Source organism: Podarcis bocagei (assembly GCF_964188305.1).
Source record: "Podarcis bocagei genome assembly, chromosome: 2".
Lineage (NCBI taxonomy): Eukaryota > Metazoa > Chordata > Lepidosauria > Squamata > Lacertidae > Podarcis > Podarcis bocagei.
The window spans coordinates 106,984,678-106,993,986 of NC_138126.1; positions in this window are offsets into that span (position 1 = coordinate 106,984,678).

The following is a 9,309-nucleotide window of genomic DNA, read 5'->3' on the forward strand; positions in this document are numbered from 1 at the left end:
GGCAGATTCGGAGGGAGAGAGGGAGAGAGAGAGGGAGAGAGAGGGAGAGAGAGAGAGAGAGAGAGAGAGAGAGAGAGAGAGAGCAGACAAGCAAGAGGATATGATGTGATTTGTCAAGCACGTTCCTGCCATCATGAAGGAAAAATGAAGTTATCCATCTTGAGTGACTTCTCTGGAAAACAGATGGTGGTGGTAGCTGGGTGGATCAAATTGGGAGCTGGAAGAAGACAGGGCTGAACAGAAAATTAAGAGGATATGGCACAGGGATTGCTTTTGTTAATTAAGAGAAAAACACACAGTAATCCTTAAGAGATCCAAGACAAATAAAGCATCTTTGTTTGGGGCAAAAGACGTTGGCTTTTAATCCTCATTGAGCAACCTGGGCCAACACCCTCCTCCTCCTGTGCTTCTAAAGGAATGTTGGCCATCCCAGCAGAGCAGGTGGGAGGCACCCCAGACAGATCTGTAGAGAGGAACAATTCCCAGGGCTTTTAGAGCATGACTATCATGTTCTGTTTGTGCAGACAAAAGGGAATGCAGGTGTTTTCCTAAGTGGAAATGCTGCTTCTGAGTCATTAGCTGCCTAGTAGAGAGAAAAGAGGTGCTGGAGTTCCGGTAGAATCTGGTCATCATCTCGGGCAAAACAATGTAGATCATCATTTTCAGATGCACAATTGTAATACACTTGTTGAGTATTTTACAACCCTGATTTCATTTGTCAACATATCTCTTCAGTGAAGTAGTTTATATTTTTTTAGAGATGGAGCACAGAGGCAGAATAATCATGGCTTGCCCCAGGCAACTTGAAGAGTTGGAACAGCAACCCTGGCTTCAGTTTCACAGAACCCACCCTTAATCTTTCTGAAAGCACCTGGGCTGTTTTGTGGGTCCGCCTCTCCCCATATGAACAGATTCAGACCCTGCAATCATCATCGGAGGCCCTTCTTTGTGTGCCTCCTTCGTGAGAGGTCAAGAGGACAGCAATGTGAAAGCAGCCCTTTTCTGCTGTCGGTTCCCCACATATGAAATGCTGTCCCCCAGGGATGTTCGCCTGGCAACTTCATTACATACCGTATCTTTAGGTGCCAAGCAAAGGTAAAGGTAAAGGGACCCCTGACCATTAGGTCCAGTCGTGGCCGACTCTGGGGTTGCAGCGCTCATCTTGCTTTATTGGCCAAGGGAGCCAGCGTACAGCTTCCGGGTCATGTGGCCAGCATAACTAAACCGCTTCTGGCGAACCAGAGCAGTGCACGGAAACGCCATTTACCTTCCCGCCAGAGCGGTACCTATTTATCTACTTGCACTTTGACGTACTTTTGAATTGCTAGGTTGGCAGGAGCAGGGACTGAGCAACGGGAGCTCACCCCGTCGCGGGGATTCGAACCTTCGACCTTCTGATCGGCAAGTCCTAGGCTCTGTGGTTTAACCCACAGCGCCACCCGCGTCCCTTCCTTTTCCCCTAGGTCTAATTTAATTGACTAATTAAATGATCTGTGGCCTTTTAAACTGGGAAGGGGGTGATTTTGTTTTTGTTTCTTACTATGTCACATTGGCACCATCTCTTGGGGCTTCTGGATGCTGAGGCACCCACAACATTTTCACTGGGGTTGCCTGGCTGGGTGACGCAACACATCACACGTGTGACATCAAACGATGCACTGAGGTCCAACAAGGCTTGTCACAGCTGTAGAAGGGTCCGACAGGGCTCATCACACCCTTCATCGCACCCCATGGGCCCTGTTGTGCCTTGTGACATGATGCGTTCACTGCATCGGGAACATTTCTAAGGCTTTGATAGGAACACAAGGCTATGGCCATCCGAGTGCAGTCATCACCCGAAGCATCAGAAATAGCAAGGCAAGAACCACCATCAGGGGCGGAGCAAGGTGGGGTGTTGGGAGCAGACCGCCCCGGGTCTAATCACTGAGGGGGGTGACATTCGGTGCACTGCCCGCCTGCGGCTACAGCCCTACCCCGAGCTGTCAGGGGAAGGGGGGCAGTTGACTGCTTTTTGCCGCTTTGTTTTGACAGCCCTGTGCTCATGGGCTGGTGGAGGAGGCATGTAGGCAGGCAGGGAGAGGATGGGAAGAAGAAGAGTAGTTTGGATTTGATATCCTGCTACCCAAAGGAGTCTCAAAGCGGCTAACATTCTCCTTTCCCTTCCTCCCCCACAACAAACACTCTGTGAGATGAGTGGTGCTGAGAGACTTCAGAGAAGTGTGACTAGCCCAAGGTCACCCAGCAGCTACATGTGGAGGAGTGGAGATGCGAACCCGGTTCACCAGATTACGAGTCTACTGCTCTTAACCACTACACCACACTGGCTCTGGAAGGAGGCAGGCGATCAAACAAGCAGAGGGTGGAGGGAAGGAGAGAAGCAGAAGCTCTCTCAATTCAGGACCATAACCCTGCAACCCCCCAAAAAGCTCAACAACTTTGGTCAATCCTTTCCTAAATCCTTCCCTCAACAACTCCTGGCAATGACAATGGGTAGATCACAGCCAGTCTTTTTATACTGTGAGTAGATCACAGTCTCTTGGGAGTCCAACTAGATTTCAATGTGTGTGTGTGACAAGAAATTTTCCACACCGGGTACCACCTGACCTTGCTACGCCACTGGCCACAGTAAGGCCCTTGCAGCAGTAGTTTGATGCTCTGGTCCCTCTTAGCATGCAGCCATAGCTCAGCAGTTGATTTGACTTAAGCATTTATTTCCTTTCACAGCAAGGACTGGCCAAAGGTCTCGCTACCAGAGAGCTATGCTCAGGCTCCATCCGACAAATTAATTTATCCGAAATCATTACTCATCTTCAACTCTCCTGTGGCAGATTGGAATCGCTTTCCCACACAAATGGGTATCGGAAGGCAATCCATGATGTTGTATCATTCTTTGATCATGAGCATGGATCGGGGTGGGTGTGAGCAGGGCTGCAAGATAACTAATGAACAGCCTGGGTTCTTGATTAACCACCATTAGCAACCTGGATGTCTCTAGGCATTCATAGCTGTGAGGCGATTCCGACATTACCTGTGGGAACTGCTGCAACTGCGGCTGCTTCCCACGTTGCTCTGGCAACAGTCATAAGGAGCAGCCGTGTGGGTCAGGCAGATGATGTGGCTATTTCACTTTGAGTCATCAATGCTTCTCAGCGGCTGGGAAGTTGCATAGCACCACGCAACTGTTTATTGCAGATTCTGTTGCCAGCAGTGTAAGAAGAAGCAGTTTCAACAATGTAACTCCCTTGAAGATTGGGTTTGACATATGTACAGTCATACCTTGAGTTGAATGCGCTTCGGGTTGAGCGTGTTCGAGTTGCGCTCCACGGCAACCCAGAAGTAACGGAGCGCGTTACTTCTGGGTTTCGCCGCTCGCGCATGCACCGACACTCAAAATGACGTCACACGCATGCGCGGAAGTGGCGAAACGCGAGCCGCGCACGCGCAGACGCACCGTCGCATCTTGCGTTCCGTTTAGGATGCGAACGAGGCTCCGGAACGGATTCTGTTCGCATCCCGAGGTACTACTGTATTGATCTCTTTTCCCCCAATCACAAAATTGCTCACTGTACAACCTAGGCAGCCCCTTTTTGAATGCACCCATAGTGAACACATTTTTTTAAAAAAATTATGATTGTCACCAGATTAAAACAACCCTCCCATCAATTAATTATAATTTTAAAATCATTTAATTAGATCATAACTTAAATTATTAAAATATTACAATTCATGGGCAGGATTCACCTAACAAACCTACTCAGTGGAAGCCCTGCACAACAAGGTTTCCCTCCCCCTCTGGAATTGACACAAGGGTGTGTGTGTTGAGAGAACCCCCAGAACAGCACAAAGCTGGGGAGGAAATCATTCTGTCTGGAAACCTGATATGCTTGCACAGAGAAAATGTTTGTCTTAGTGTGACATTGAATTCTCCCCATGATTATTAATTTTAGTCCATTAACTGATTGATCAATAAATTACTTCTGAAGGGGAAACAAAAATCTACACATACCTTGTTTCTAGATGATACACACGTGTGCCACCAACATAGAAGTGGCATTTCCTTATGTTGGTGAGACAAAGGTGACCTGCCTCTTTCAAGGACTAAACTAGATGTTACTTTCATAACATAGCAAGCAGCTATGTTGGTGGCTTTTCATTATTCTGCTGCAAGTGCAGGGGACTCTGATTTCTACCTGGGCCACAGTTTGCAGAGTGTAAGCCAGGATCCCAATGGAAATGGCTCCTCCACGTGGCTAGCATGCTTGGGGAGGCAAACTCCCATTGGTGTCAATGGGAGCCCCTCCCCCTCCCTCCCCTCTCTCTCTGTGTGTAGCCAAACATGGACAATTTTTGTGGGGATTGCAGCTCTGGTAGGGAGAGCTATACATGCCCTCTCTCCATGCTATGGTCCCAGTAAACCAGAAGTGGTTTAGTCGTGCTGGCCACATAACCTGGAAATCTTTCTGTGGACAAATGCCAGCTCCCCCAGCCTGAAAAATGAGATGAGCGCCACACCCCATAGTCGCCTTCGACTGGACTTAAAACCATCCAGGGGTCCTTTACCTATAGATGCTTCTATGTGATGTGTCCCCCATTCTTCTGAGCCTTGCGGATTGTTTTGCAAACAGCTCTAGAAAACCACCGTAAATCTTCTGATCCCCCCCACTTCTATATGCGCAATGGGACCTTTTGATGATAGACCTACAATGATAGTGAAATGAATAATCTTTTAATGTGGGAAATCTTGCAACACCCCAGAACCTAAAGGATGGATACAGGACACAGAAACATAGGGAGATGTCTTATATTGAGTCCTTGGTCCATCCAGCACAGAATAGTCCGCAATGATTGGCATGGGCTTTCTAGGTTTTTAGACATGGCACATTCTCATTCCTACATGGAGATCCCAGGGATTGAACCTTGAACCTTGTGCAAATGCTATACCACTGAGCTATGGCTGTTCCATTCCTGGAGGACCTTTTGAAGCTGGCAGCCCACACACAATGACATACCCTCCAGCATTTCTCCAATGAAAATAGGCATGCCCTATTCTATAATAATAATATTAATAATTTTATTATTTATATCCCACCCATCTGACTGGGTTGCCCCAGTCGTTCTGGGTGGCGTCCAACATATACAAAAACATAATAAAACATTAAACATTAAAACAAACCTTCCCTATACAGATGTCTTCGAAAGGTTGTATAGTTACTTATCTCCTTGGCTTGGTGGTAGCATAACTCCATACCCTGCAACACTTCTCTGATGAAAATAGGGCTGTCCTAAGCTAAGGAAAGGGACGCGGGTGGCGCTGTGGGTAAAAGCCTCAGCGCCTAGGGCTTGCCGATTGAAAGGTCGGCGGTTCGAATCCCCACGGCGGGGTGCACTCCCGCTGCTCGGTCCCAGCGCCTGCCAACCTAGCAGTTCGAAAGCACCCTCGGGTGCAAGTAGATAAATAGGGACCACTTACTGGTGGGAAGGTAAACGGCGTTTCCGTGTGCTGCGCTGGCTCGCCAGATGCAGCTTTATCACGCTGGCCACGTGACCCGGAAGTGTCTCCGGACAGCGCTGGCCCCTGGCCTCTTAAGTGAGATGGGCGCACAACCCTAGAGTCTGTCAAGAGTGGCCCATACGGGCAGGGGTACCTTTACCTTTAAGCTAAGGAAAAACAGGACATTCTGGGATCAAATCAGAAACCAGGAAAGCTTCTGTAAATCCAGGACTTTCCCTGGAAAATAGGGACACTTGGAGGGTCTGAGCTGGCTGTTCCTTTCCCTTGTTTGGTTTGCCTTCATTGCCAAAGTAATGTGGTTCCAATGGCTAGAACAGCTTCATAGTTCGTGACATGGTGTTTGTCTCAGGCTCTCGTTGGCTTTCTGAAATGCCATTTTGTTTGCCTCTGTTCTTGGCAGTGTCAAGCCAGCTCTCAAGGAAAAGCTTGTCATAGCTTGAGAACGTGGTCTAATGAATAATGAGGAGACCAGCTTGCTGGCATAATTGCTCCATGTTTATATTTGAAATGGGATAGCATGCTTCTACTACAATCCCACCATCCCAGGCCCTTTCTCTACCTCCCCACAGAGATTAGATTTCTAAATAATCTAGGACATTAGAGAGAAATCAGTAGCTGATTAGCCATCCCACTTGGCTGCAATCACACCTTTCAATATTAATTATCCATTCCTTGAGTCTGATGACATTGAACATTGGCGGCAAGGACCACTCAGTGTTTTGCATCATCAGTCTAAGACAATGATTTAAAGAGACAAAATAACCTGGCAAGCAGGAAATGAGAGCTCATTTGCAAATGTGATTGGAGAATCCAATCAGAATCTCCAGTATGTACATATATAGCCTGTGGTGGGTAACCCAATTCACTAACACCACTTTGTATATGTAACACAGCAGGAGCTATTGCATAGTAGACTTTGTAAATGTTTCTGGACACATCCTGCTTAGACAGACCAAGTCCAGCTAATGTCAGCACCATTTTGCACTATTGGAAAACCCATAGGAGCCTACTCCTAAAGGCAATGGTCCCTTCAGCCACCCTAGTACATTTCTGAGCACAATTCAAAGTGTTGGTGCTGGCCTTTAAAGCCCTAAACAGCAACGGCCCTGTATACCTGAAGGAGCGTCTCCACCCCATCATTCAGCCCAGATGCTGAGGTCCAGCTCTGAGGGCCTTCTGGCGGTTCCCTCACTGTGAGAAGCGAAGTTACAGGGAACCAGGCAGAGGGCCTACTTGGCAGTGGCACCCACCCTGTGGAAGGCCTTCCCATCATATGTCAAAGAAATAAAAAACTATCTGACTTACAGGAGGCATTTGAAAGCAGCCCTGTTTAGGGAAGTTTTTAATGTTTGATGTTTTATCTTGTTTTTAATATTCTGTTGGGAGTCGCCCAGAGTGGCTAGGGAAACCCAGCCAGATGGGTGGGGTATAAATATTAAATTGTTATTATTATTATTTACACCCTTCCCCCAAGTTGATTTGCATTGCCATTCAAATAGTTGTGTGCACCACATCATGTGATCAATTATGCAGGGTGGAGCTTACTCCCCCCCCCATTTTATTCAAGTTGGCACCTCTGGGAGAACCTGATGCTCTTCTCTAATGGTGGGAAAAAAGGAAATCCGCACAAGGGAGCATGACATATATCTACAATACACAATGATGTGATGATGCAAAAGAAGCCAACTTATAACAAGTTTTGTGTGGGTGCATGAGAACTCAATTAAAATATGGCTAGAGACGCTTAAGTGTGACCAAGAGCCAACAGCTGGGTTGAAAGCCATTAAAATCTCAACTTGTTGTAGAACTAAAAACACTGTGCTTTATAGGCTCATTAGGAAAAGGGACTGGCCACTCCAAATCCAGTCTCGGCTATCATGCTGTACCAATTTTCCATGCACTTTTTTATTATATCAAACCCAAGGAGAAATGTTAGGAGGAGAATCTTGGCTTGTTGAGACTTCTTCTCAATCGGCTTTTGCTTTTAACAGTGCAATCCTATGTATGTTTACTCAGAAGTAAGTCCTACTTTGTGGCAATTGGACAGTAGGATTTACCATACTTTAGTAGCAAGAAACAGTTCACAATTATGGATCAGTAGAAATAGTGCTTTTTTATGCACTCTGCTCAAGTGCTTTTGCTTGGTTGGAATGTGTCCTTGAATTCTGATCATGTTTTTTGCTTATCTGGATGGATGATAGAGGATGCATGAGATTGTGTAGAGACAAATGGATTGAACAAAGGTAAAATGAGCATCTGTGTAGCCCTGGAAGGTTGTCCAGCAGGGAATGCAGCCCTTGGGATGAAAAATATCTCCCACCTCTGCATTCGTGTGTTTGTGGTTTCAACATCCTTGGCTGAGCGGCTGTTCTCTTGCTTTTTGTTTCCTTTCCTCCTCCTGCTTTTCATTACTGTTGCTTTAGATGCTATTTTCCATGGTGCTATTTCTTTTCCTCCTCATTTTAAAATAAATATGGCAGTATTTCTTATATCTCAACCTCAATTGTCTGAACTCATTTTTAAAAAAATGTTTTATTGTATTTTTAAAAATTGTTTTTCATATTGTAAAATTATTGTCAAAAGGCAGTACAAAAATCTTTTAAGCTGTGTTGTCTATTAATGTTGCCTCTGTTTTTATTGTATTGTCGTTGCACTACTGTTTTGTAATCTTCACTGGCTGAAGGCACCCAGGTTGCAGCTGAAAGAAATGGAATAAAATAATTCAGTTAATAAATTTTTAACCTATTACAGTGGTACCTCAGGTTACAGATGCTTCAGGTTACAGACTCCGCCTACCCAGAAATAGTACCCCAGGTTAAGAACTTTGCTTCAGAATGAGAACAGAAATTGCGTGGCGGCGGCGTGGCGGCAGTAGGAGGTCCCATTTGTTGGGATACTGCCAGGGAGACAAAGTCCATCATGTCCCCAAGCCGTCTGCCGGACGATCCATCGATCTCCCGTAGGCACGCAGTATCAGCAATTAGCGACACGAGTTTCCTGAAATAGCTTGCCACATTCCAGAGCTCATGCACACTCTATCAGCAGATAATGCACAGCAAAAGTTGCACGCAGGAGAGCATTATTTACAAGTTTTATTCTGCGTTGATCAGAACAAAGAAAAACATGACTGCCTGCATCAGTGTCTCCAGACACAGAGAGAAAACGAAAGCAACAGGAAACATAAACATCCTGTGAACAGGAAATACACAGACTCTGTGACTCTCAAAGCCTGCTCCCTTTTAAGGTGGAACGGAAATATCCTAACACCATTATCTAAAGTTGTACCTCAGGTTAAGAACAATTTCAGGTTAAGAATGGACCTCCAGAACGAATTAAGTTCTTAACCCGAGGTACCACTGTATATCTATATTCTGTCCTGTTATGAATGGTTCTCTCTTGTGCTATATAATCCTCATAACAACCCTGTTGTAAAACTGAGAAAGCGTATGGCCAGTGGTGTAGCTAGATGCTCGGGTGCCCGGTGTGGCCTGTGCGTCCTGCAGCCGGGTTTGGGGCACACTGTGTGGAGCCTATCTATCGCCTCCCCCTCAGCTGTAGGGCAGCTGAGGGAGAGGCAGTGGGCAGATGCAAGCCCCACACTGCTGTTTCAGGGAGCGCGGAGCCTGCAGGCACCCAAGCCATCATGTCACTCCCAGGAGAGACGCATGGCTGAGGCGTGCTGCAGGCCCTGTGGTGAGTGCCACACAGCATTTTGTCACCCCCCGCACTGCGTGCAGGGCCGGATTTAGGTTTGATGAGGCCCTAAGCTACTGAAGGTAATGGGGCCCTTTATATGT